We start from the raw sequence: 24,800 nt of genomic DNA on the forward strand, positions 1-24,800 counted from the left end.
TTTTTTTGGTTTTGGGTCTTATGTTTAAGTCTTTAATCCATCTTGAGTTAATTTTTGTATATGGTGTAAGGAAGGGGTCCAGTCAGTCAGCTGAAGTGGGTGGATCATCTGAGGTCGGGAGTTTGAGACCAGCCTGGCCAGCATGGTGAAACCTGTCTGTCCTAAATGTATAAAAATCAGCCAGGCATGGTGGCAGGCACCTGTAATCCCAGCTACTCGGGAGGCTGAGGCAAAAGAATCGCTTGAACCTGGGAGGTGGAGGTTGCAGTGAGCTGAGATCGCACCACTGCACTCCAGTCTGGGTGACAGAGTGAGACTCTATCTCCAAAAAAAAAAAAAAGAAATGCAGCCTATGATAACTATTTTTTAAAATCAGTTGAGACTTAAGTTGTGACCTAATATGTGATTTATTCTGGAAAATGTCCCATATGCAGTTAAGAAGAATGTGTGTTGTTACTGGGTAGAGTGTCCTGGATATATCTATTATATTAGATCAAGTTGGTTTATTGTGTTAAGTTCTCTATTTCCTTCCTTATCTTCCATCTGATTGTTCTATTTGTTATTGAGAGTGGGGGTACTGAAGTCTCCAAATATTGTAGAGTTGTCTATTTCTTCCTTAAATTCTATCATTTTATTGCCTCATATATTCTGATGGACTGTTGTTAGGTGCATAAATGTTTATAATTCTTACAGCTTCTTGTGGTAATGAAGCATTTGTTAATATCCATTGTCTCACAAAATTTTAAATTTAAAGTCCATTTTGTTTGATATTAGTATAGCCACCTCTGCTCTCTTTTGGTTACTGTTTGCATGGAATAACTTTCCCCATCCTTTCACATTCAATGTATTTGTGCTGTTGACTCTAAAGTGAGTCTCTTGTAGACAGCATAAAGTTGGTTCATGTTTTCCTATTCATTCTGTTACTCTCTGCCTTTTGATTAGACAATTTAATTCATTTATATCTAAAGTAATTACTGATAAGAAAGGACTTCTGTCATTTGCTGTTTATTTTCAATATGCCTTATACCTTTTTGTGCCTCATTTCCTGCGTTTAGTTGATTTTCTTCGTGGTTACCATGGGGATTACATTTAATATCTGCTGTATTTATTTGCAGCTCTGTCCCCTCCCCTTTTAGTTATTGATGTCACAAGATTTCATCTATGTACATTAGTTGTCCAAAAACATAAACTAGTAATTGTTTTTGTAAAATGCATTATCTCCTAAATTATGTAGTACAGTTACAAATCAACATTATAGTAATCTAGATTTCAGATTAATAATTTTTTTAAAAAAGTATTAATTTCTTAGATTATGTAGGAAACAAAAAGTGGAGTTACAAATCATTGTATAATACCGGCTTTTATAATTGCCTTTGTTTTCCTTTACTGAGATCCTTATTTCTTCATATGACTTTGAGTTACTGTATATTGTCCTTTTATGTCAACCAAGAGAACACCATTTGGGGTTTCTTGCAGGGCAGTATATTGGTACCAAACTCCCTCAGCTTTTGTTTATCTGGGAATGTCTCAATTTCTCCCTCACTTTTGAAGGACAGTTTTTGCCAGATGTAGGATTTTTGGTAGATGGCCCTTTTGCTTTAGCACTTTGAATATATCAGCCAACTGCCTTCTGATCTCTGAAATTTCTGAAGGGAAATCTCTTGGTAACCATATTGAAGATCTTTTGTATATGATGAGTTACTTCTTTCTGTCTTGCTGCTTTCAAGATTCTCTCTTTATCTTTGGGAAGTTTTAGGCCATTATTCCTTCAAATCTTTATTTTTCATCTCCTTCTGGAACTCTCACAATGCATATGTTGGTTGTCTTGATGGCATCCCACAGGTCCCTTAGGCTCTGTTCACTTTTCTTTAATCTTGTTTTCCTTTTATTCTTCAGAATTAATGATTTCAAACATTTAATCTTCCAATTCACTTATATTTTCTTCTTCCTGATCATTTCTGCCTTTTAATTCCTCTACTGCATTTTTCATTTCAGTTATTGTACTTTTCAACTCTAGAATACCCTTCTGGCTTCCTTTTAGGTTTTCTATATCTCTTTATTGATATTTACATGTTGTTCATATTTTGTTTCTTTCATTTTCTCCACATCTTTCTTTAGTTCCTTGAGTATATTTAAGACAGTTGTTTAAAAGTTTCTGTCTAGTCATTCTGCTATTTGGTCTTTCTCAGAGACAGTTACTGTTGGTTTATTTTTTTCCCCTAAATAAACCATAATTTTCTGTTTCTCTGTATACTTTGTGATTGTTTTCTGTTATTGAAAACTGGACATTTGAATCTAATAATGTGGTATATATGGTAATCAGATTCTCCCTCTTCTCCAGCATTTGCTGTTATTTGTTTTGTTTTGGTTATTGTAGATTGTCTCTGTGCTGAGGATCAGCTGAGGTGAAAATTTAAGGTTTTCTTAGGTATGCAGTTGCTATTAAATGTCCTAGTCCTTAATGCCTGGCTCTCAAAAGGGAAAAAGAAAAACGAAGTGGAACAAGAGCCCTGGCCCTTTAAAACCCCAGAAAATCACTTCCACTAGAGAAATAGGGGCTTGCAATAATAGGGGGTTTTAGAGGAGTACAAAAATGGCTGGCCACCTCTGTCTTGCACTCTGTAAGATTAGAAGCAACCATCAGTGATCTGATCACAGATTCTGATATTTGGGGTACACGGTCCTTACTGCCCTCCCTGCCTTCTGTCCTATAAACTGCATTGCAAGCTGTTCTAGGAACGAGTCATGGCTGCCTGCCACAGGGCTGGGAGTGGGGGTGGGTAGCCTCTGCTAAACTAAGAGATGAAATTGACCAAAATTAACTGCAATTTACTGCCCAAGGCTTCCTGTGGAAGTTGCAAGGCTTCAGTATGCTGTAGAGATCCGAAATGGTTACATCAGGTAGATACTGCCGGTGCATTTGTTGTCTAGGTGAGAAATGGATTTCTTGTACTTCCTATTCCACCATCTTCCTGGAGTCCTCTGGCTCCATCGGATTTATTTAATTTTCAAGAGCTTAGCTGAGCTGGAGGGAGCTGAGCTGCCAGGTGTTGGAGTAGCTGATTATAAAAGTACTAGTCAAGTCTTTAATCGTTTATTGCTGTAGTATAATTAAGAGGCTAAGCTGGAAAAAGCATGGCCTTCCCACCACCCACCACCAACCCCAGTTCTAGTTTTCCCCATGGAAAGGAATGCTGGTTGAGGGTCAGGTGGATCAACATAGATTTTAATTGATGAGGGGGCCATGAACAAAAGTATCTGTGCTTCAGTGGAGAAGAGATGCTGGGATAAAGGATAGGGGAAGTGCTAGGAGTGGGAAAGTATTGAGTACTGAGTCAGAGAAAAGAAAAATGAATAAAAAATGATTAACCTTTGCTTTTATTAGATAAAGTAAAATAATTCTCAGTCCTTCTTGGCTGAAAAACTCATCAAGGGTAGTTCTTCTCTTGAAGAAAAGGGGAAAAAAGAGCAAGTTTATTTACCAGTAAAAGGTCAGAAAGAAATACATTAGATATAAGAAATAGGACAATAGTACTTAAAACAGTACTTTAGTCTTGATATTTGAGTAAAACTGTGAGGAAAATGAGCCAAGTGAACTCTAACAGGACTTTAATTTATGTAAACTTGTTCATAATTGCTGTATAATGATACTTTCTGAAAATCCATATGTTTCTATTTGTGATCAGTAAAATCATGGTGCCTCATTATTACACTTTTTTTAAAATAACAGATTTATGACATCAGACATCCAGATGGCACAAAGCAGAGTAAAAACTGCTAATTTCACTTTTAAACATCTATGTTTTTGGTCTTCAAAAAATTAAATGAGTGGCTGGGCATGGTGGCTCATGCCTGTAATCCCAGCACTTTTGGAGGTCAAGGCAAGTGTTGCTTGAGCTCAAGAGTTTAAGATCAGCCTGGGCAACATGGTGAAACCCTGTCTCTACAAAAAATGCTAAAATTAGTTGAGTGTGGCGGCATACACCTGTAGTCCCAGTTACTTTGGAGGCTGTGGTGAGAAAGTAGCTTGAGCCTGGGAGGTGGAGGTTGCAGTGAGCCGTGATTGCACAACTGCATTCCAGCCTGGGCAACAGAGCAAAACACTGTCTCAAAAAAAAAAAAAAAATTCAATGAGGGCATAGGTTTTTAATCATTTAAGAGTGAAGAAATATAGAAAGAGAAAACACAAAGAGAAAACTCCATCCACATGGAAATGAATTGTGTTTTATATCCTGGTGTTTTGGATGTTACTATGTTCATACAGGCCTTCACTTGGTCTAGATTTAGTTCCATGGCTGCTTTATAGCTCTAAATAAAAAAGAAATATCTTCAGGTTAAGAAAGAAGAACATATCTTTAACACTACAGGGTAGTGGAAATCACTCTCTTCACACACAAACATTTAAACAGTTGATCCAATAATTATCACTGTTATTTTCCATTATTTCCCAAATAACAGAAAACCAGTTACTGTAACTTTCCAAAATACCATGCATATGACAGGTTGTTGATTTGAAAGTAAAGGAAAATGGAATGTGTAATTTCCCTGCAGAGCTAATCTTGTGGACTTGAACAGACTGAAGACATCTGCAGGGAATCCAGGGGATTTCTATTATAGTGCCTCTTTTCCTGCTGGCCTTGACTGCAAGAAAACTGTTGTTCAGCTGTTATAAAAACTGATTATAATGGAGATGGTAAGAAAAACATTGTTTCTTCCCATTTTTAAATTGTGGTAAAATACACATAACATACAATTTACCGTGTCAACCATTTTTAATTAAGTACATAGTTCAATAGTATTAAGTACATTCATAATGCTGCACAACCATCACCACAATCCATCTCTTTTGGATGATTTCTTTGCATGAAATACTTTCATCTTGCAAAACTGAAACTCTGTATTCATTAAATAATAACTCTTCATTTTCCCTTCCCCTCAGCCCCTGGCAACCAGCATTCTACATTTTGTCACTATGATTTTGACTACTCTAGGTACCTCATCTAAGTAGAATCATACAGTATCTGTCTTTTTGTGACTGTCTTATTTTACTTTGCATAATGTCTTCAAGTTTCATCCATGTTGTAGTGTGCGTCAGAATTTCCTTCCCTTTAAAGGCCAAATAATATTTCATTGTTATGTATATAGCACATTTTGCCTATCCATTCATCTGTTAGTGGACACTTGGGTTACTTCCAGGTTTAAGTTACTGTGAATAATACTGCTATGAATGTGTGTATACAAAATCTCTTCTAGATCCTGTTTTCAATTCTTTTGAATGTGTACCCAGAAGTGAAATTGCTGATTTATGATAATTCTATTTTTAGGAACCTCTACTCTATTTTTCGTAGGGGCTACATCATCTTAGAATCTCACCAACAGTTCACGAGAATTCATTTCTCCACATCTTTGCTAACACTTGTTATTTTCCATTTTTTTTTTTTTTGTTGTTGTTGTTGTTCTTGTCATTGTTAGTAGTCATCCTAAAGGGTATGTGGTGGTATCTTATTGTAGTTTTGACTTGCATTTCCTCAATAATTAGTGAAATTGAGCATCTTCATGTGCTTGTTGGCCCTTCATATGTCTTTTCTGGAGAAATGTCTATTCAAGTTCTTTGCCCATTTTTGAATCAGGTTATTTGCTTTTTTGTTGTTGGGTTTTAGAAGTTCACTATATATAATTTGATATTAATCTTTTATCAAATATTTATAAACTTTTCTTTGGTTCTGTGAATTGCCTTCTTATTCTACTAATAGTATCTTTTGATGCATAAAAGTTTTGATTTTTATGAAGTCTAATTGTCTATTTTTCTTTTTCTTTTAAAAAAACATATTTTAAGTTCATGGGTACATGCACAGGTTTATTACATATGTAAATACGTCATAAGGGTTTGTTGCATAGATTATTTCATCACTCAGGTATTAAGCCTAGTACCCATTAGTTATTTTTCCTGATCTTCTCCCTCCTCCTACCCTCCACCCTCTGATAGGCCCCAGTGTGTGTTGTTACTCTGTATGTGTCCATGTGTTCTCATCACTTAGCTCCCACTTATGAGAACATATGTGTGTGGTTTTCTGTTTCTGTATTAGTTTGCTAAGGATAATAGCCTCCAACTCCATCTATGTCCCTGCAAAGGACATGGTCTCATTCCTTTTTATGGCTGCATAATATTCCATCCTGTATATGTACCACATTTTCTTTATCCAATCTATCATTGATGGGCATTTGTGTTGATTCCATGTCTTTGCTATTGTGAATAGTGCTGCAGTGAGCATGTGTGTGCATGTGTCTTTATAATGGAATGATTTATATTCCTTTGGGCATATACCCAGCAGTGAGATTGCTGGGTCAAATGGTATTTCTGTCTTTAGGCCTTTGAGGAATTGCCACATTGTTTTCCACAATGGCTGAAGTAATTTACATGTCCACCAGCATTGTATAAGCGTTCCTTTTTCTCCACAACCTCACCAGCATTTGTTATTTTTTGACTTTTTAGTAATAGCCATTTCGATGGTTGTCAGGTGGTATCTCATTGTGATTTTGATTTGCATTTCTCTAATGATCAGTGATGTTGAACTTCTTTTTCATATGTTTGTTGGCTACATGTATGTCTTCTTTTGAGAAGTGTCTGTTCATGTCCTTGGCCCACTTTTTAATGGCTCTGTATTTTTTTCCTTGTAAATTTGTTTAAGTTTCTTATAGATGCCAGATATTAGAACTTTGTCAAATGCATAGTTGGCAAAATTTTTCTCCCATTCTGTTGGTTGTCTGTTTATAGATTTTTCTTTTGTTACCTGTGCCTTTGTTATCATATCCAAGAAATTATTGCCAAATCCAATGCCATGGAGCTTTTCCTGAAAAAATTTTGATCCTGGAAAAAATTTACATCATTACTGACTCCGCATTAAGAATCTTAACCTTGCTGGGTGTGGTGGCTCACGCCTGTAATTCCAGCACTTTGGGAGGCCAAGGTGGGCAGATAATTTGAGGTCAGGAGTTCAAGACCAGCCTGGGAAACATGGTGAAAGCCCCGTCTCTACTTAAAAAAAATACAAAAACTAGCTAGGCATAGTGGCATACACTTGTAGTCCCAGCTATTTGGGAGGCTGAGGCAGGAAAATCGCTTGAACCTGCGAGGCAGAGAGTGCAGTGAGCCAAAATCACGCCACTGCACTCCACTCCAGCCTGGGTGACAAAGTGAGACTCTATCTCCACATCACCCCACCAAAAAAAAAAAAAAAAAAAAAAATCCTAAAATTATTGTCTAATCCAGTTCAACATAAATTTAGTAACATCTTTTATTTAATCATTAATATGGTTATCTGGCTTATGCTTAAGTATCTCCATGACAAGATGCTGAATGTTCTTTTTTTCTTTTTTTTTTTTTTAGCAACATGCTTTTTATTTTTTTTTTTCCAGAGGGTTTGTATAGGATAAATCTCCTAAAATTTTTATGGCGGGATTAAGCAGCTATTACCTTTCCTCATTTTAAGAGTTTTAAATATACTTCTGATTGATATGGGGATATTGATTCATCCTTCAGAGTTCCACTTCCTCTGGGTTACCTTCTTCCCATAAGCTCAGATCAGTGCCTACACTTCTTCTTTTTTTCTTTTTCTTTCTTTCTTTTTTTTTTTATTATTATACTTTAAGTTCTAGGGTACATGTGCACAATGTGCAGGTTTGTTACATGTGTATACATGTGCCATGGTGGTATGCTGCACCCATCAACTCGTCAGCACCCATCAACTCGTCATTTATATTAGGTATATCTCCTAATGCTATCCCTCTCCCCTCCACCCTCCCCACAATAGGACCCAGTGTGTGATGTTCCCCTTCCTGTGTCCAAGTGATCTAATTGTTCAATTCCCACCTATGAGTGAGAACATGTGGTATTTGGTTTTCTGTTCTTGCGATAGTTTGCTGAGAATGATGGTTTCCAGCTGCATCCATGTCCCTACAAAGGACACGAACTCATCCTTTTTTATGGCTGCATAGTATTCCATGGTGTATATGTGCCACATTTTCTTAATCCAGTCTGTCACTGATGGACATTTGGGTTGATTCCAAGTCTTTGCTATTGTGAATAGTGCCGCAATAAACATATGTGTGCATGTGTCTTTATAGCAGCATGACTTATAATCCTTTGGGTATATCCCCAGTAATGGGATGGCTGGGTCAAATGGTATTTCTAGTTCTAGATCCTTGAGGAATCGCCACACTGTTTTCCAGAATGGTTGAACTAGTTTACAGTCCCACTAACAGTGTAAAAGTGTTCCTATTTCTCCACATCCTCTCCAGCACCTGTTGTTTCCTGATTTTTTAATGATTGACATTCTAACTGGTGTGAGATGGTATCTCATTGTGGTTTTCATTTGCATTTCTCTGATGGTGAGTGATGATGAGCATTTTTTCATGTGCCTGTTGGCTGTATGAATGTCTTCTTCTGAGAAATGTCTGTTCATATCCTTTGCCCACTTTTTGATGGGGTTGTTTGTTTTTTTCTCATAAATTTGTTTGAGTTCTTTGTAGGTTCTGGATATTAGCCCTTTGTCAGATGAGTAGACTGCCAAAATTTTCTCCCATTCTGTAGGTTGCCTGTTCACTCTGATGATAGTTTCTTTTGCTGTGCAGAAGCTCTTTAGTTTAATGAGATCCCATTTGTCAATTTTGGCTTTTGTTGCCATTGCTTTTGGTGTTTCAGACATGAAGTCCTTGCCTATGCCTATGTCCTGAATGGTATTACCTAGGTTTTCTTCTAGGGTTTTTATGGTTTTAGGTCTAACATTTAAGTCTCTAATCCATCTTGAATTAATTTTCGTATAAGGAGTAAGGAAAGGATCCAGTTTCAGCTTTCTACTTATGGCTAGCCAATTTTCCCAGCACCATTTTTTAAATAGGGAATCCTTTCTCCATTTCTTGTTTTTGTCAGGTTTGTCAAAGATCAGATGGTTGTAGATGTGTGGTATTATTTCTGAGGGCTCTGTTCTGTTCCATTGGTCCATATCTCTGTTTTGGTACCAGTACCATGCTGTTTTGGTTACTGTAGCCTTGTAGTATTGTTTGAAGTCAGGTAGCATGATGCCTCCAGCTTTGTTCTTTTGACTTAGGATTGTCTTCGCAATGCAGGCTCTTTTTTTGATTCCATATGAACTTCAAAGCAGTTTTTTCCAATTCTGTGAAGAAACTCATTGGTAGCTGGATGGGGATGGCATTGAATCTATGAATTACCTTGGGCAGTATGGCCATTTTCACAACATTGATTCTTCCTATCCCTGAGTATGGTATGTTCTTCCATTTGTTTGTGTCCTCTTTTATTTCACTGAGCAATGGTTTGTAGTTCTCCTTGAAGAGGTCCTTTACATCCCTTGTAAGTTGGATTCCTAGGTATTTTATTCTCTTTGAAGCAATTGTGAATGGGAGTTCATTCATGATTTGGCTCTCTGTCTGTTACCGATGTATAAGAATGCTTGTGATTTTTGCACATTGATTTTGTATCCTGAGACTTTGCTGAGTTGCTTATTAGCTTAAGGAGATTGTGGGCTGAGATGATGGGGTTTTCTAAATATACAATCATGTCATCTGCAAAGAGGGACAATTTGACTTCTTCTTTTCCTAACTGAATACCCTTTATTTTTTCCTGTTGCCTGATTGCCCTAGCCAGAACTTCCAACACTATGTTGAATAGGAGTGGTGAGAGAGGGCATCCCTGTCTTGTGCCTGTTTTCAAAGGGAATGCTTCCAGTTTTTGCCCATTCAGTATGATATTGGCTGTGGGTTTGTCATAAATAGCTCTTATTATTTTGAGATACGTTCCATCAATACCGAATTTATTGAGAGTTTTTAGCACGAAGGGCTGTTGAATTTTGTCAAAAGCCTTTTCTGCATCTATTCAGATTATCATGTGGTTTTTGTCTTTGGTTCTGTTTATATGCTGGATTATGTTTATTGATTTGAACCAGCCTTGCATCCCAGGGATGAAGCCCAGTTGATCACGGTGGATTAGCTTTTTGATGTGCTGCTGGATTCGGTTTGCTGGTATTTTATTGAGGATTTTTGCATTGATGTTCATCAGGGATGTTGGTCTAAAATTATCTTTTTTTGTTGTGTCTCTGCCAGGCTTTGGTATCAGGATGATGTTGGCCTCATTAAATGAGTTAGGGAGGATTCCCTCTTTTTCTATTGATTGGAATAGTTTCAGAAGGAATGGTACCAGTTCCTCCTTGTACCTCTGGTAGAATTCTGTTGTGAAACTGTCTGGTCCTGGACTTCTTTTCGTTGGTAGGCTATTAATTATTGCCTCAATTTCAGAGCCTGCTATTGGTCTATTCAGGGATTCAACTTCTTCCTGGTTTAGTCTTGGGAGAGTGTAAGTGTCCAGGAAATTATCCATTTCTTCTAGGTTTTCTAGTTTATTTGCATAGAGGTGTTTATAGTAGTCTCTGATGGTAGTTTGTATTTCTGTGGGCTTGGTGGTGATATCCCTTTTATCATTTTTTATTTCATCTATATGATTCTTCTCTCTTTTCTTCTTTATTAATCTTGCTAGCAGTGCATCAATTTTGTTGATGTTTTCAAAAAACCAGCTCCTGGATTCACTGATTTTTTGGAGGGTTTTTTGTGTCTCTATCTCCTTCAGTTCTGCTCTGATTTTAGTTATTTCTTGCCTTGTGCTAGCTTTTGAATGTGTTTGCTCTTGCTTCTGTAGTTCTTTTAATTTTGAAGTTAGGGTGTCAATTTTAGATCTTTCCAGCTTTCTCTCGTGGGCCTCTAGTGCTATAAATTTCCCTCTACACACTGCTTTAAATGTGTCCCAGAGATTCTTGTATGTTGTATCTTTGTTCTCATTGATTTCAAAGAACATCTTTATTTCTGCCTTCATTTCATGATGTACCCAGTAGTAATTCAGGAGCAGGTTGTTCAGTTTCCATGTAGTTGAGTGGTTTTGATTGAGTTTCTTAGTCCTGATTTCTAGTTTGATTGCACTGTGGTCTGAGAGGCAGTTTGTTATAATTTCTGTTCTTGTACATTTGCTGAGGAGTGCTTTACTTCCAACTATGTGGTCAATTTTGGAATAAGTGTGATGTGGTGCTGAGAAGAATGTATATTCTCTTGACTTGGGGTGAAGAGTTCTGTAGATGTCTATCAGGTCCACTTGGTGCGTTCAATTCCTGGATATCCTTGTTAACTTTCTGTCTCGTTGATCTGTCTAATGTTGACAGTGGGGTGTTGAAGTCTCCCATTACTATTGTATGGGAGTCTAAGTCTCTTTGTAAGTCTCTAAGGACTTGCTTTATGAATCTGGATGCTCCTGTATTGGGTGCATATGTATTTAGGTTAGTTAGCTCTTCCTGTTGAATTGATCCCTTTACCATTATGTAATGGCCTTCTTTGTCTCTTTTGATCTTTGATGGTTTAAAGTCTGTTTTATCAGAGATAGGATGGCAACCCCTGCTTTTTTTTGTTCTCCATTTGCTTGGTAGATCTTCCTCCATCCCTTTATTTTAAGCCTATGTGTGTGTCTGCATGTGAGATGGGTCTCCTGAATACAGCAAACTGATGGGTCTTGACTCTTTATCCAGTTTGCCAGTCTGAGTCTTTTAATTGGACCATTTAGTCCATTTACATTTAAGGTTAATATCATTACGTGTGAACTTGATCCTGTTTTTGTGATATTAGCTGGTTATTTTGCTCGGTAGTTGATGCAGTTTCTTCCCAGCCTCGATGGTCTTTACATTTTGGCATGTTTTTGCAATGGATGGTACCGGTTATTCCTTTCCATGTTTAGTGCTTCCTTCAGGGTCCCTTGTAGGGCAGACCTGGTGGTGACAAAATCTCTAAGCATTTGCTTATCTGTAAAGGATTTTATTTCTCCTTCACTTATGGAACTTAGTTTGGCTGGATATGAAATTGTGGGTTGAAAATTCTTTTCTTAAGAATGTTGAATATTGGCCCCCACTCTCTTCTGGCATGGAGAGTTTCTGCTGAGAGATCTGCTGTTAGTCTGATGGGCTTCCCTTTGTGGGTAACCCGACCTTTCTCTTAACATTTTAGATCTTTCCAGCTTTCTCTTGTGGGCATCTAGTGCTATTTTTTCCTTCATTTCAACTTTGGTGAATCTGACAATTATGTGTCTTGGAGTTGCTCTTCTCGAGGAGTATCTTTGTGGCGTTCTGTGTATTTCCTGAATTTGAATGTTGGCCTGCCTTACTAGGTTGGGGAAGTTCTCCTGGGTGATATCCTGAAGAGTGTTTTCCAACTTGGTTCCATTTTTCCCCTCACTTTCAGGCACACCAATCAGATGTAGATTTGGTCTTTTCACGTAATCCCATATTTCTTGGAGGCTTTGTTCATTTCTTTTTCCTCTTTTTTCTCTAGACTTCTCTTCTCGCTTCATTTCATTCATTTGATCTTCAATCATTGATACTCTTTCTTCCAGTTGATCGAGTTGGTTACTGAAGCTTGTGCATTCGTCACGTAATTCTCGTATCATGGTTTTCATCTCTATCAGTTCGTTTATGGCCTTCTCTGCATTGATTATTCTAGTTATCCATTCTTCCATTCTTTTTTCAAGGTTTTTAGTTTCTTTGCACTGGGTACATAATTCCTCCTTTAGCTCTGAGACGTTTGATTGACTGAAGCCTTCTTCTCTCAACTCGTCAAAGTCATTCTCCATCCCACTTTGATCCGTTGCTGATGATGAGCTGTGTTCCTTTGGAGGGGGAGATAAGCTCTGATTTTTTGAATTTCCAGCTTTTCTGCCCTGCTTTTTTCCCGATCTTTGTGGTTTTATCTGCCTTTGGTGTTTGATGATGGTGACGAACTGATGGGGTTTTGGTGTGGGTGTCCTTTCTGTTTGTTAGTTTTCCTTCTAACAGTCAGGACCCTCAGCTGCAGGTCTGTTGGAGTTTGCTTGAGGTCCACTCCAGACCCTGTTTGCCTGAGTATCAGCAGCGGAGGCTGCAGGAGATAGAATATTGCTGAACAGTGAGTGTTGCTGTCTGATTTTTGCTCTGAAAACTTCGTCTCAGAGGTGTGCCCAGCCATGTGAGGTGTGAGGTGTCAGTCTGCACCTAGTGAGGTATGTCTCCCAGTTAGATTAGTCAAGGGTCAGGGACCCATGTGAGCATGCAGTCTGTACGTTCTTAGATCTCAACCTCCGTGCTGGGAGACCCACTGCTCTCTTCAAGGCTGTCAGACAGGGTCATTTACATCTGCAGAGGTTTCTGTTGCTTTTTGTTTAGCTACGCCCTGTCCCCAGAGGTGGAGTCTACAGAGGCACGCAGGTCTCCAGGAGCTGAGGTGGGCTCCACCCTGTTTGAGCTTCCTGGCAGCTTTGTTTACCTACTTAAGTCTCAGCAATGGCGGGCTCTCCTCCCCCAGCCTCGCTGCTGCCTTGCAGTTAGATCTCAGACTGCTGTGCTAGCAATGAGGGAGGCTCTGTGGGCATGGGACCCTCTGGCCAGGTGTGGGATATAATCTCCTGTGTGCCATTTGCTAAGATCCTTGGTAAAGTGCAGTATTAGGGTGGGAGTTACCCTATTTTCCAGGTGTTGTGTCTCAGTTTCCCTTGGCTAGGAAAAGGGATTCCCTTCCCCCTTGTGCTTCCCAGGTGAGGCAATGCCTCTCTCTGCTTCAGCTCTCACTGGTTGGGCTGCACCAGCTGACCAGCGCCGATTGTCCAGCACTCCCCAGTGAGATGAACCCAGTATCTCAGTTGAAAATGCAGAAATCACCCGTCTTCTGTGTCACTTGCGCTGTGAGCTGGAGGCTGGAGCTGTTCCTATTCGGCCATCTTGTTCAGGATTCCTGAATGTTCTTAAAAGAAGATTGGATCATTAATGAAAAAAGTCTATAAAGACTGGACATCTCTTTATTTTAAGCTGAAATGTTTATTCCTCCTGTATCCACTATCAGCTTTAGTTTTATACCCAATCTATTTAGAGCAACACAAAATGAATTTCTCTTGCCACAGTAAATGTCTTCAAATATTCAAAGAGCATTATCCACCCCTCTCCAAGTTTTTTTCTTTTTGGTCCACCCCTTCATTGTGTTAGTTTCATTAAAAGAACTAAATAATAAAAACACTATGCTATTTAAAGAAATGATTAAACTTGCAGGGTATGTATTCTTGGAGTAATTAATATTTAACCAGAGAAGGAGTATAGTGTAGTAGTTAAATCTATGGGCTCAAATCCTATCTGTGTCACTTATTAGCTTGTGATGTTGGGCCAGTTACTTAATCTTCTTGTGTCTTAGTTTATTTGTAAGATGAGGATACTAATATTATCTAACTTATAGGGTGGTTATCAACATTTAATTAGTTAATACATATAAAACTCTTAGAATAGTGCCTCTCACATAGTAAGTACCCAACACATTTTAGCTGTTATTATTAACTCAAATATATTTATCCTCCACATAAGACTATTTGATCCATTGGTCAATCAGCAAATGCCTTTATTTTTTAAGTCCTTATAATTTTACCAACATGTTTACGTATGTATATATGCATATAGTATATATTTATAAATGTATTATAAAATTATGTTAATAAAAAACTTAAGAAGGTCAATGTTGAAAATTTTTACCAGATGAGAGATTATCCAGATAACTTCAATCTGAAATTTGGCATTGTTTTCTCTATGGAGGGTTCGACACCAATTTAGTTTCTCCAAATTTCTTTGCATTTATTTTTCAAAAGTCGCTTGTTCACTTTCAGACATAATTTTGTCAATTGAAATTTTGTCCAAGATATAATTGGCATGACTTTAAGACATCACAGAGCCCAAGGAATGGCTTTGCCCAATAAAAGGAAAACACACAGTGCCTCTATTTGTAAATGTTTATCAATGAGCAAACTATGTATACTTTTTATTTTAATGCTGTAGATATTAAACACCTACTGGACATAGTGTTTTAAACAGAAGACGACATAGTGTTTTAAACAGAAGGAATCAGTCTTTCTTCTTAAAGGACTTCCAGTGCAGTGGAAGATATAACATAGTTATAGAGAGACCTAACACCACAGTGCAACAGATTGTGACTTTCAAATGATGGATATAGACAGTGTTTGAAGAGTTCTGCAGAAGCAAGCTCAAAGTGGCTGGGGTAGTCAGGGAAAGCTTCCCAAGAAAGGAAGAAACAGGGTGTGGCTTCATGAATGAGCAGTGGTCAAGCCAGGGCGGGGTGGGCTGTCCCAAGAACATGAACAGGCACAGGGGTAGCAATGCCCAAAACATATTCAGGCGCTGCTGAGCTGGAAGACAGGGTTTTTGTAGGCAAACAGAAAGGGAAAACTGAAAATGATAATCCTGAGATACTGTGGGTCCCTGAATAATAAAAAACTGAAGGCTCACTTATGAAACCAAATTTAAAACATAATGTCAATGAACCAAAAGATACATTAGATAAACATGTCAATGATGTTAGATTTTACTATATATGTTTAAAGATGAAAGGAATCTTAATTCATAAATGTAATGTCTTGACTCAAGTAAATGCTCATGCTTCGAGAGTTTTGTCAAATTTAGCTTTCTTAGTTTATTTTTGTGCAAAGCTCATTTATGACTTCAGGGTCCTTTGATTTCAGCCAGAATGCCTGCAGAGGTTGCAAATTAAGACAGAATGAAAGCAGACTAAAAGGAAAACCTGCTAAAACAAGATTTATAATTCTTATTCCTATGTATTAGCTGGCAGGTCTGTGAAATAGTATAGTGGGGTGAGCATCAAAACACTCACATTCTTTATTTTTCTTGACTTTTTCATTGAGCACTGATGTAGCCCTAATAAAATAATGCTCCTATACTCTAGGTTTCCTATTTATAGCTTCGTGACAATGAAATGTCCCTGATCACTGTGCAGCAAGGTTGTGTGAAAGAAATATTTGAAAGAAAACTCATTTGGGGTCAGCTTTGCCCCTTCTCTGGACCTCTCCAACAGCCCTGTCAGGTTCCTGGTGCCTACTCTGTCCCCAGCACCCATTGCCCACATTAGAGCAAGAGAGCCCTTCAAAGACAAACTTTACCACATTGCTCTTCTCTTCAAACCTTGTCCGAATAAAGATATAAAACCCTTGGCCTGGCTCACAAGTTCTGTGAGTCTAGTCCCCACCAAACCCCTGCATCTGCATCTCACACCATGCCCCTGCTCCCTCATACCATCTCTCACACAGGACACTTACTGCTGCCACAGGGCCTTTGTATATGTTGTTTTGCCACCTCCTTACCCTAAAAATCCTATTCATACCCAGCCCTCACCTCCACATCACTCCACAGGAAAACAAGACCTCCTAGACCATTTAGGTCCCTTGATTCTATGCTTCCTAGGAGCCATGTCACCCTTTATGACACCAGTGAGCACAGCTATAATTCTGCATTTGTTTTGTGATTAGTTCCATAATGTCTGGATCCTCCTGGACTGTAGGCTCCATGAGGACAAAGACAGTGTCTTTTTTCTTCTTATCATATAATTCCTGGTATGCCCAGAATGTCTCACGGGACCCTGAATAATAAAAAAACTGAATATAAGACATTAAACAATATTTGTTGAGTTTATTCATGAATTTACCAGTTGTGTGGCTTTTAAAATAGAGATAAATAATAACAGCATCTACAGAAGGCTGTTCATCTACTTCACAGGAGTGTTATCAAGATTATATACATCAACATGAGATAGCAAAGCATGCTATGCACGAACGCCAGTCTCTATTTATTATAGAGATTGCTGAGAACAAGATGAGATAATACCACATAAAATCTTTAGCTCATAGGTGAGCTAAAAAGCCTTATTATTTCAGAGGGAACTCTTAGTTTGATGGCATATCAGTGAAAAGCTCCTACAAGACAGGATAATATGCCAATCAACAATATTCAAGATTGCTCAACCTTTTTGAGGTGCAAATTTATGAATTATTTATGCTATCTTTGTTACTTTTGAGTCCATACATGACACCAAAGAGTGGCTTTCTTGCTGTGGTGTTCTTGCTTGCTGTAGATTGCTGACGAGAGGCAATAGCATTCGAAGCATCTCGTCTCCTCGGACACAATGTGATTGGCTGTCTTTTAAGCTTTGTCTGACTCATCATAGCCAAAACCTGAGCCTATAAAATCACATGGACTTTGGCTTAGAAGACTTTGTTATTACCTTATCAAATAAAGCATCCCTGAATAGAAGCATTGGGAAAATGCCTCAGTGCACTATATGATATTATAGTATATATGCAAAGTACTAAATATATATATGTACATATATATGTATATACAATACAATACATTGTATTTGTTCTCCTGGCAAAAAGTTTCAGCATTTATTTAGTGACACATAGCTAGGGCTGCATGTATCATAGTTTATAGTTGAGTGTGTGTGTGTGTGTGTGCGCGTGTGTATGTTTATGTATGCATATGTGACTAGCAGAGATGGCTAAAAGAAACCACAGAAATGATTTGTTCTTTTAAACAAAACGTTGACTAAATATATCAAATCATGACCGAGAGCCATATTGTTGAAAGATTTCTTATGATTTTAACTCAACAATGTGTTTGTCAGAAAAATTTCATGAATTACATTTCCAGTGAGAAGTAAGAACTTATTTTAAGAGACTTTTGTGAGATAAAGCTTTTTAAATTTTTTTGGTAACTATGACTTTGGTAAGTGGATCTGACCTGGGGGTCATATTGATACAGTTGACCCTTGAACAATACAGAGGTTAGGGGTGCCCACCCCCATACAGTTGAAAATTTGTATATAACCTTGGACTCCTCCAAAATTTTACTAATAGCCTACTGTTGATTGGAAGCCTTACTGATAACATAAACAGTTGATCAACACATATTTTGTCTATGTATTATGCAGTCTATTCTTCCAACAAAGTAAACTAGAGAAAAAGAAATATTATTAAGAAAATCATAAAGAAGAGAAATATGTTTACTCTTCATTAAGCAGAAGTCGATTATCGTAAAGGTCTGTATCCTCGTCTTCTTCACATTGAATAGGCTAAGGAGGAGGAGGAAGAGGAGGGGTTCATCCTGCTGTCTCAGCGGCAGGAGGTAGGAGAAAATCTACATATAAGTAAGCCCAGCAGTTCAAACCCATGTTGTTCAAGGGTTAACTGTACTTATAACATCGATGGACTATTGACACTCTGGTTCCATTTTGAGGATTATCAAAGCCTTCCTATGTTACATGCCATGCTCATTTTCCTGGTCCCTTTTACTTTTTTTTTTTTTTTTTGGTATTCTACTTACTAATGCCAGGCAGAATTCCCTGTGGGAAGGTTGAAGAGTTGCAGCTTCCCAAAAACATGTGCATAGCTTCTCTGCACCATTGGTGTTGTAATATAGCACTCTGAAGAATGATAGTATCCCCCTTTGTGGGCCACTTGCTCAGTTTTAAGAACAGAGCATCATCACACTTTATTTTTTAAAAAGGTACATTTCCAAAATGTCTAAATTTAGAAGCAGGGAGGCTTGGATCTTGTGCCAACATGGTCTTTGAGATTATATTGAGAAAAAGTTTTTTTTTAAAAAAAGGTCAGACGCCTCCCGGTGTATAAACCAATGCCTCCTTCTACTAAGACACTAACGTGAGGCCTGAGCCCAAGAATCACTCTCTCCAAGGAAATAGACTTGCTCTGTCCTCTGCACAGTCCTTCATCCACTCCCATTGCTAAAGTTACTAGTTTCCATGGGAATTAATTCCACGTTTGGCTCATTAACCTCATGTTCTAACCAGTTCTTGATTAGGATGTCACTTATGATGTTTTAAATATTATTTTCTTTGAGAAAGAAAATCAGTACCATCCAAATTGATGAAATTGGTGACTATCCTAAGAATACATCCTTTCCAATTAATTGAAAAGTTGATGGGCTGAAGTCTCTGAGCAACTTGCAAAGTAAGGAAAAGGGACCATTTGTACCAGTTTTTCAGTCACGTTCTCTCTCCCAGTGACCTGTAGAGTTTCCCCAAGTTCTCCAGGGCCATGTGATGACTTGGGCTCGGTTGGATGGCCTATCAGTGATGGGCCACGACCTTCCCTGGATCCCCTCTAATCATTTATAGGCTGGTAAGTACAAAACACTCCATATTTATATAACACTTAAGTTCTTCAATCACTCTTCTGACATATGGTGCTTCTTCATTATTACAGACTCATATGATCAATTATTCAGTTTGTAATTTAGCATGCTTTAAACATTTTTCTCTTTGCCATTGCCTAACTTAGGACCATTTCATTATTTATTTCTATTCACAAAGAGAATAATAGTAAGCAATGACAGTAATGATGTTAATTTTTATGTATAATAAAACTGTACCTAGTTATACATTATTCTACATATGTATTATATTGGTATGTAACATAATAATATTGAAACCTCTTTCTTTTGCTTTTTGAGGTGTCTTAGTAAAAAATTTTTGTGGCCCAATATACTAGCTAATGTGACATTTTGAGGTGATCAGGAACACTTATTTATTCAAATATCTCTGTATCTTATAAGAGGAATAAAATAATTGACTATTGCAAAAAGAAAATTATCCTGTAGCAATTTCTCAAGGTCTTTCTTAATTACTACACTTTGAAGATATTGCTTTGAATAAATATTATCAGTTAGAGCTTGAACTGTTTTTTTTTAAAGATACAGTTTTATTTTAATGATATTTACTTGAACAGGACTTTAACCATATACTAATAACAACATTACCTTGTATTTGTCTAGTTCTGTACATGGATTAAGATGCTTGCTTACATGATCTCATGTGATCCTGGCAAGTATTTTAATTAGCTACCTAAAACCCCTTTGATTTATAGAAATAAAAACAAATAGACAAAATGACCACTTTACAGACTTAGAAGCTAAAGCACAAAGAGATTAAATACATTGGCAAAGATCCTAGGGCAAGAGTGCCTCAGAGCAAGAAGTAGAATCAGGTCTCTTATCTCTAGATAACTTTCTTCAAGTAGTTTCCAAGTAAGATTTCTGAACTTGGATAACTGGATCAGGTATACATTTTCCCTAATGGAATGATTATTCTTTGCACAGTAATTCTTTTAGGCAGTCTGCTTTAGAATACAAGTTTGATTGGCTGGAGATGAGATACCAGACAGACAAACCTATAGATAGCAGGTGTCAGGGGAGGAATTGGAGGAACTTCATAAGTATGAAAAAACAAAGGCAAAGACAAAGTATATTGCCGGCAAGATAAATAGAGTGGATAGTGGGTTGATTTGAAAGTTTAATTGTCTTTGTTGTTGAGGTAGAAGGAAGAAGATTAGATTAATCACTCTCTTAAGGTCTATTATAGTTTTTAATTACTTAATTTGTGTAACTTTTAACTTGCATTATGTTGCTTACAAATCACTGGGGAAGATTATCTTGCATAAGTGTTTTATAAATAAGGAGTGTTTTGTTCTTACCAGCCTATAAATGGTTAGAGGACATTCAGAAAAGGTCATGGCCAATCACCGATAGGCCATCCAACTGAGCCCAAGTCATCACATGGCCCTGGAGAACTTGGGGACACTCTACCGGTCATTGGAAGAGAGAAATGTGGCTGAAAAAAGGTACAAATGGTAAAATTCCTTTTCCTTACTTTGCAAATTGCTCAGAGACGTCAGCACTAACGGCTCATCAACTTTTCAATTAATCGGACGGGGTGTGTTCTTGGCATAGTCACCAATTTCATCAATTTGGATGGTACTGGTTTTCTTTCTCAAAGAAAATAATATTTAAAACATCGTAAGTTATATCCTAATTTTACATATAAGAATAAAAGCTAGGCTGCTGAGTTTTAAATGAATTCATAGTATAATTATGTTCTAGAAAACAGGAAAATTCTAAATGTACCAGAAAGTACAACCTTCTTTGAACTTGTCATATTGAAAAAATAATTAAAACTGAATTTTATTGCAGGTAGCCAGTCTATTAGTCAATGAGAATGAAATCATGTTCTTGAAACCAGGAATCCTGAGAGCACCCACAGATCCTCTGAAACAAGTCAATTGCTCCTGCAGGACCTGGGAGACACCCAAAATACTGTAAGTGCCCCCAACGGCTGAAGTAGAAAAAAGAGATGCTCCACACACCTGCACTGGGGAAACTGAAGGTCTGTATGTGGGAGAAGTTTTTGACCTTACCTGGAGCTGAGTCAATTCAGAGAGTAGGCTGGGCATGGTGGCTCATGCCTGTAATCCCAGCACTTTGGGAGACTGACGTGGGCGGATCATGAGGCCAGGAGTTTGAGATCAGCCTGACCAACATGGTGAAACCCTGTCTCTACTAAAAATACAAAAATTAGCCAGGCATGGTGGTGCATGCCTATAATCCCAGCTACTCAGGAGGCTGAGGCAGGAGAATCGCTTGAACCCAGGAGGCTGAGGGTGCAGTGAGCCAAGATCTCACCACTGTACTCCAGCCTGGGCGACAGAGCGAGACTCTGTCTTAGGAAAAAAAAAATTAGAGAGCAGAGTGAAATACAGGGGCAGAGGAAGCAGCAGGATAAGGCCCTGGGAGCTCTCTGGGTCCCTAAGCAGGTCATTCAGGCCTGGCAACACAGCAATCCTTCAGGAGGACAGCCAGAGGCGCAGGGAAGAATGCCACAGGGAGAAGAAAGTCTCTAGCTGAACTTTGTAGCAATTTGAACCGGGCGAGAAGCCTCCTGGCCAGAACTCAGGGGAGGGCACAAATCCGGTGTACAGACTCCACAGGTGGGGGAAGAACCGAGCCCTTATCTTTTGCAGCTGGGAAGTGGGTAGCCTGGGGCAAGTTCTCAAGCCCTGCTGCCCACTGCCTGGAAACAGACTCAGGGCTATTAGAAGGGTCACAGTGGGAGTGAGACTGGCCCTTTGGTTTGAGTGGGAGCTGGGTGAGACCTGTGACTGCTGGCTTTTCTCCACTTCCTTGACAACCCGCATGACTAAGCAGAGACAGCCATAATCCTCCCAGGTACACAACTCCATTGACCTGGGAACCTCAGCCCCAACCCCTACAGCAGCCGCAGCAAGACCCATCCAAGGAAAGTCTGAGCTCAGACACGCCCTGCCCTGACCTTACCTGATGGGCCTTCCCTATCCACCTTGGTAGCTGAAGACAAATGGCATATACTCTTGGAAATTCTAGGGCCCTGCCCACTGCCAGTTCCTCTCCATACTACCACAGCTGATGCTCTCTAGAAAGCGCCACCTCTCAGCAGGAGTCCAACAAACACAAAAATAGAGCATTAAACCACCTTAGCGGACCCAGGGCAGCCAGGAGCATCCCAGGATGAGCTCAGCGGTGGCCAACCACTGGGCGTGGTTGCTGGTGCTCAGCTTCCTGTTTGGGTGCAATGTTCTTAGGATCCTCTTCCTGTCCTTCTCATCATTCATGTCCAGGGTGCTGCAGGCAGATGCAGAGCAGGAGTCACAGATGAGAATGGAGATCCACACAGGATCTCTCCAAGGTCCAGGTAGGAACTCTCCATGGTCAACATGATGGAGGAGTTTGTCAGCTATGCCATGCTAGAAAGAAAGATCAGCAAGATGACGGATAACCTCAAAGCCCACGTGAAAGCTCAGACAACTCAATTAGCCAAGATAAAATGGATGACAAGTGTCACTTTCTATGTATTGCAGGTTGCCCTGATGATCTCACTCATTTGGAAGTATTATTCTGTCCCCGTGGCTGTTGTCCGGAGAAAATGGATAACCCCTCCAGACCACCTGGTAGCCTTTCCTACTAGAATAGCAGGTGGTGTTGGAATTACCTGTGGGATTTTAGTCTGTAACAAAATTGTGGCTATTGTGCTTCATCCGTTCAGCTGAACAGGAAGATGGATACAGCTATGAGACTTTTAAACATGGATTTTCTCTTATTAGGTTAAAAACCTGGTTTACACTGTTTTTTTTTTTAAGAAACAAAAGTGCACAGTTTAGATTTTTTGGTCGAATAGGTTTGTTCTTGGACTTTATGAGAGATTCTTATAAGAATCATGATTTTCTACACGTGTCATTGAACCAAGAAAGGCCAGTTTATGACACGTATGTACCAATGAGCACCGTCCTAGATCCATACGAAATGTGAAATGTTCAGTGGCATCTCTGTGCCGTCGCTTGTGATTTGCATTCTTGTATATTTTGGTCATATTGCCAGCTGGGAAGTCAAAAATTTTTTTTAACAACTTAAGTTCTTTGAAGACTTAGTGCTGTTTTTAATATAGTTTAGAAAGTAACTTAATTTTAATACCACTACTAAGAATTTGAAAACTTCTTCTTTAATCATATTCAATATACCTAAAAGAACAACACTAATTGACATCGTTCGGGCCTTTTCTCCCTGTGTTTAAAATGTCATTCGTTGAGCAAGGGTTGTACAGTATTATCTACTTGAGGCTGTTAATTTTTCATTACAGTGTTTTGTAACTGTATCCATGAGACCTGTATCCAACCTGTATCCATGACACCATAATGCATTGTTTTGTGCTCAAATTGTGTTTTGTAATTAAACCATTTTTGAATGAAGTGTATTTTAGAGGCATTTAATATTTATGCTCTTTAGAATGGAACACAGAAAACAAACCTTATAAGGCCTGATTACATTAATCTGAACCAATAACCTGTATGGCCCACAAAGTATAATTCTGCTAAATGTTTTTTAAAACACTTTAAAAAAAATTAAAATCTTTTCTAATTAAAATCTTTGCAAGTGAATAAAAAAATACAAAAGATAAATGAAACAAAAAGTTGGTTCTTTGAAAAGATAAATAAAATCGATAGATCATTACCAAGATTAACCAAGAAAAGAAGAGAGAAAATCCAAATACAGGTATGCGCCATCACACCTGGTTAATTTTTGTATTTTTAGTAGAGACAGGGTTTCACCATGTTAGCCAGGCTGCTCTTGAACTCCTGACCTCGTGATCTGCCCACCTCAGTCTCCCAAAGTGCTGGAATTACAGGCATGAACCACTGCACCAGGCCTGATCCTGCCATCTCTGACAACGTGGATGAACCTGGAGGACATTATGTTGAATAAAATAAACCAAACAAAGACAAATGCTGCATAATATATTATATGTGGAATCTAAAAAAGTTGAGCTCATGGATGCAGTGTAGAATGGTGGTTACCAGGAGCTGGGAGGTGGAGAAAGTAGGGAGATGTTTGTCAGAGGGTAGTTTCAGTTAGACAGTGTAAATCTGTTCTAGGGATCTGAGGTACAATATGGTGACTATAGTTAACATTAATGTACAGTCATGCACTGCATAACAACATTTTGATCAACAATGGACCAGATATATGATGGCAGTTCTCATAGGATTATAAGGGAACTGAAAATTTCCCATCACCTACTGACCTTGTAACTGTCCTAATGTCATAGACAACACATCGCTCATGTGTTTGAGATGATGCTAGTGTCAACAAACCTGCTGCACTGCCAGTTACATGAAAGTATAGCACGTACACAACGTAATATTTGATGATGATAATAAATGACAAGGTTACTGGTTTATATATTTACTGTATTATACTTTTTATTATTTTGGAGTGTTCTGCTTCTACACACAAAAAAGCTTACTGTACAACAGCCTCAGGCAGATCCTTCAGGAGCTATTCCAGAAGCAGGCATTGTTATCATAGGAGGTGACAGCTCCATGCATGCTATTGTCCCTGAAGACCTTCCAGTGGGACAGGATTTGGAGGTGGAAGACAGCGATATTAATGATCTTGACCCTGTGTATGTCTAGGCTAAGGTGTGTGTTTGTGTTTTAGTTTTTAACAAAAAAGTTCCCAAAATTAAAAAATAGAAAAAAGCTTATAAAATAAGGATAT

At 38.4% G+C, this 24,800-nt stretch overlaps 1 pseudogene; it reads left to right on the plus strand.

The window, feature by feature from the left end:
• The first annotated feature begins 22,083 nt into the window (after positions 1-22,083).
• Positions 22,084-22,986, plus strand: LOC105484173 (guided entry of tail-anchored proteins factor 1 pseudogene; annotated as a pseudogene).
• Positions 22,987-24,800: the final 1,814 nt, after the last annotated feature.

Source organism: Macaca nemestrina, chromosome 10 (genome assembly GCF_043159975.1).
Source record: "Macaca nemestrina isolate mMacNem1 chromosome 10, mMacNem.hap1, whole genome shotgun sequence".
Lineage (NCBI taxonomy): Eukaryota > Metazoa > Chordata > Mammalia > Primates > Cercopithecidae > Macaca > Macaca nemestrina.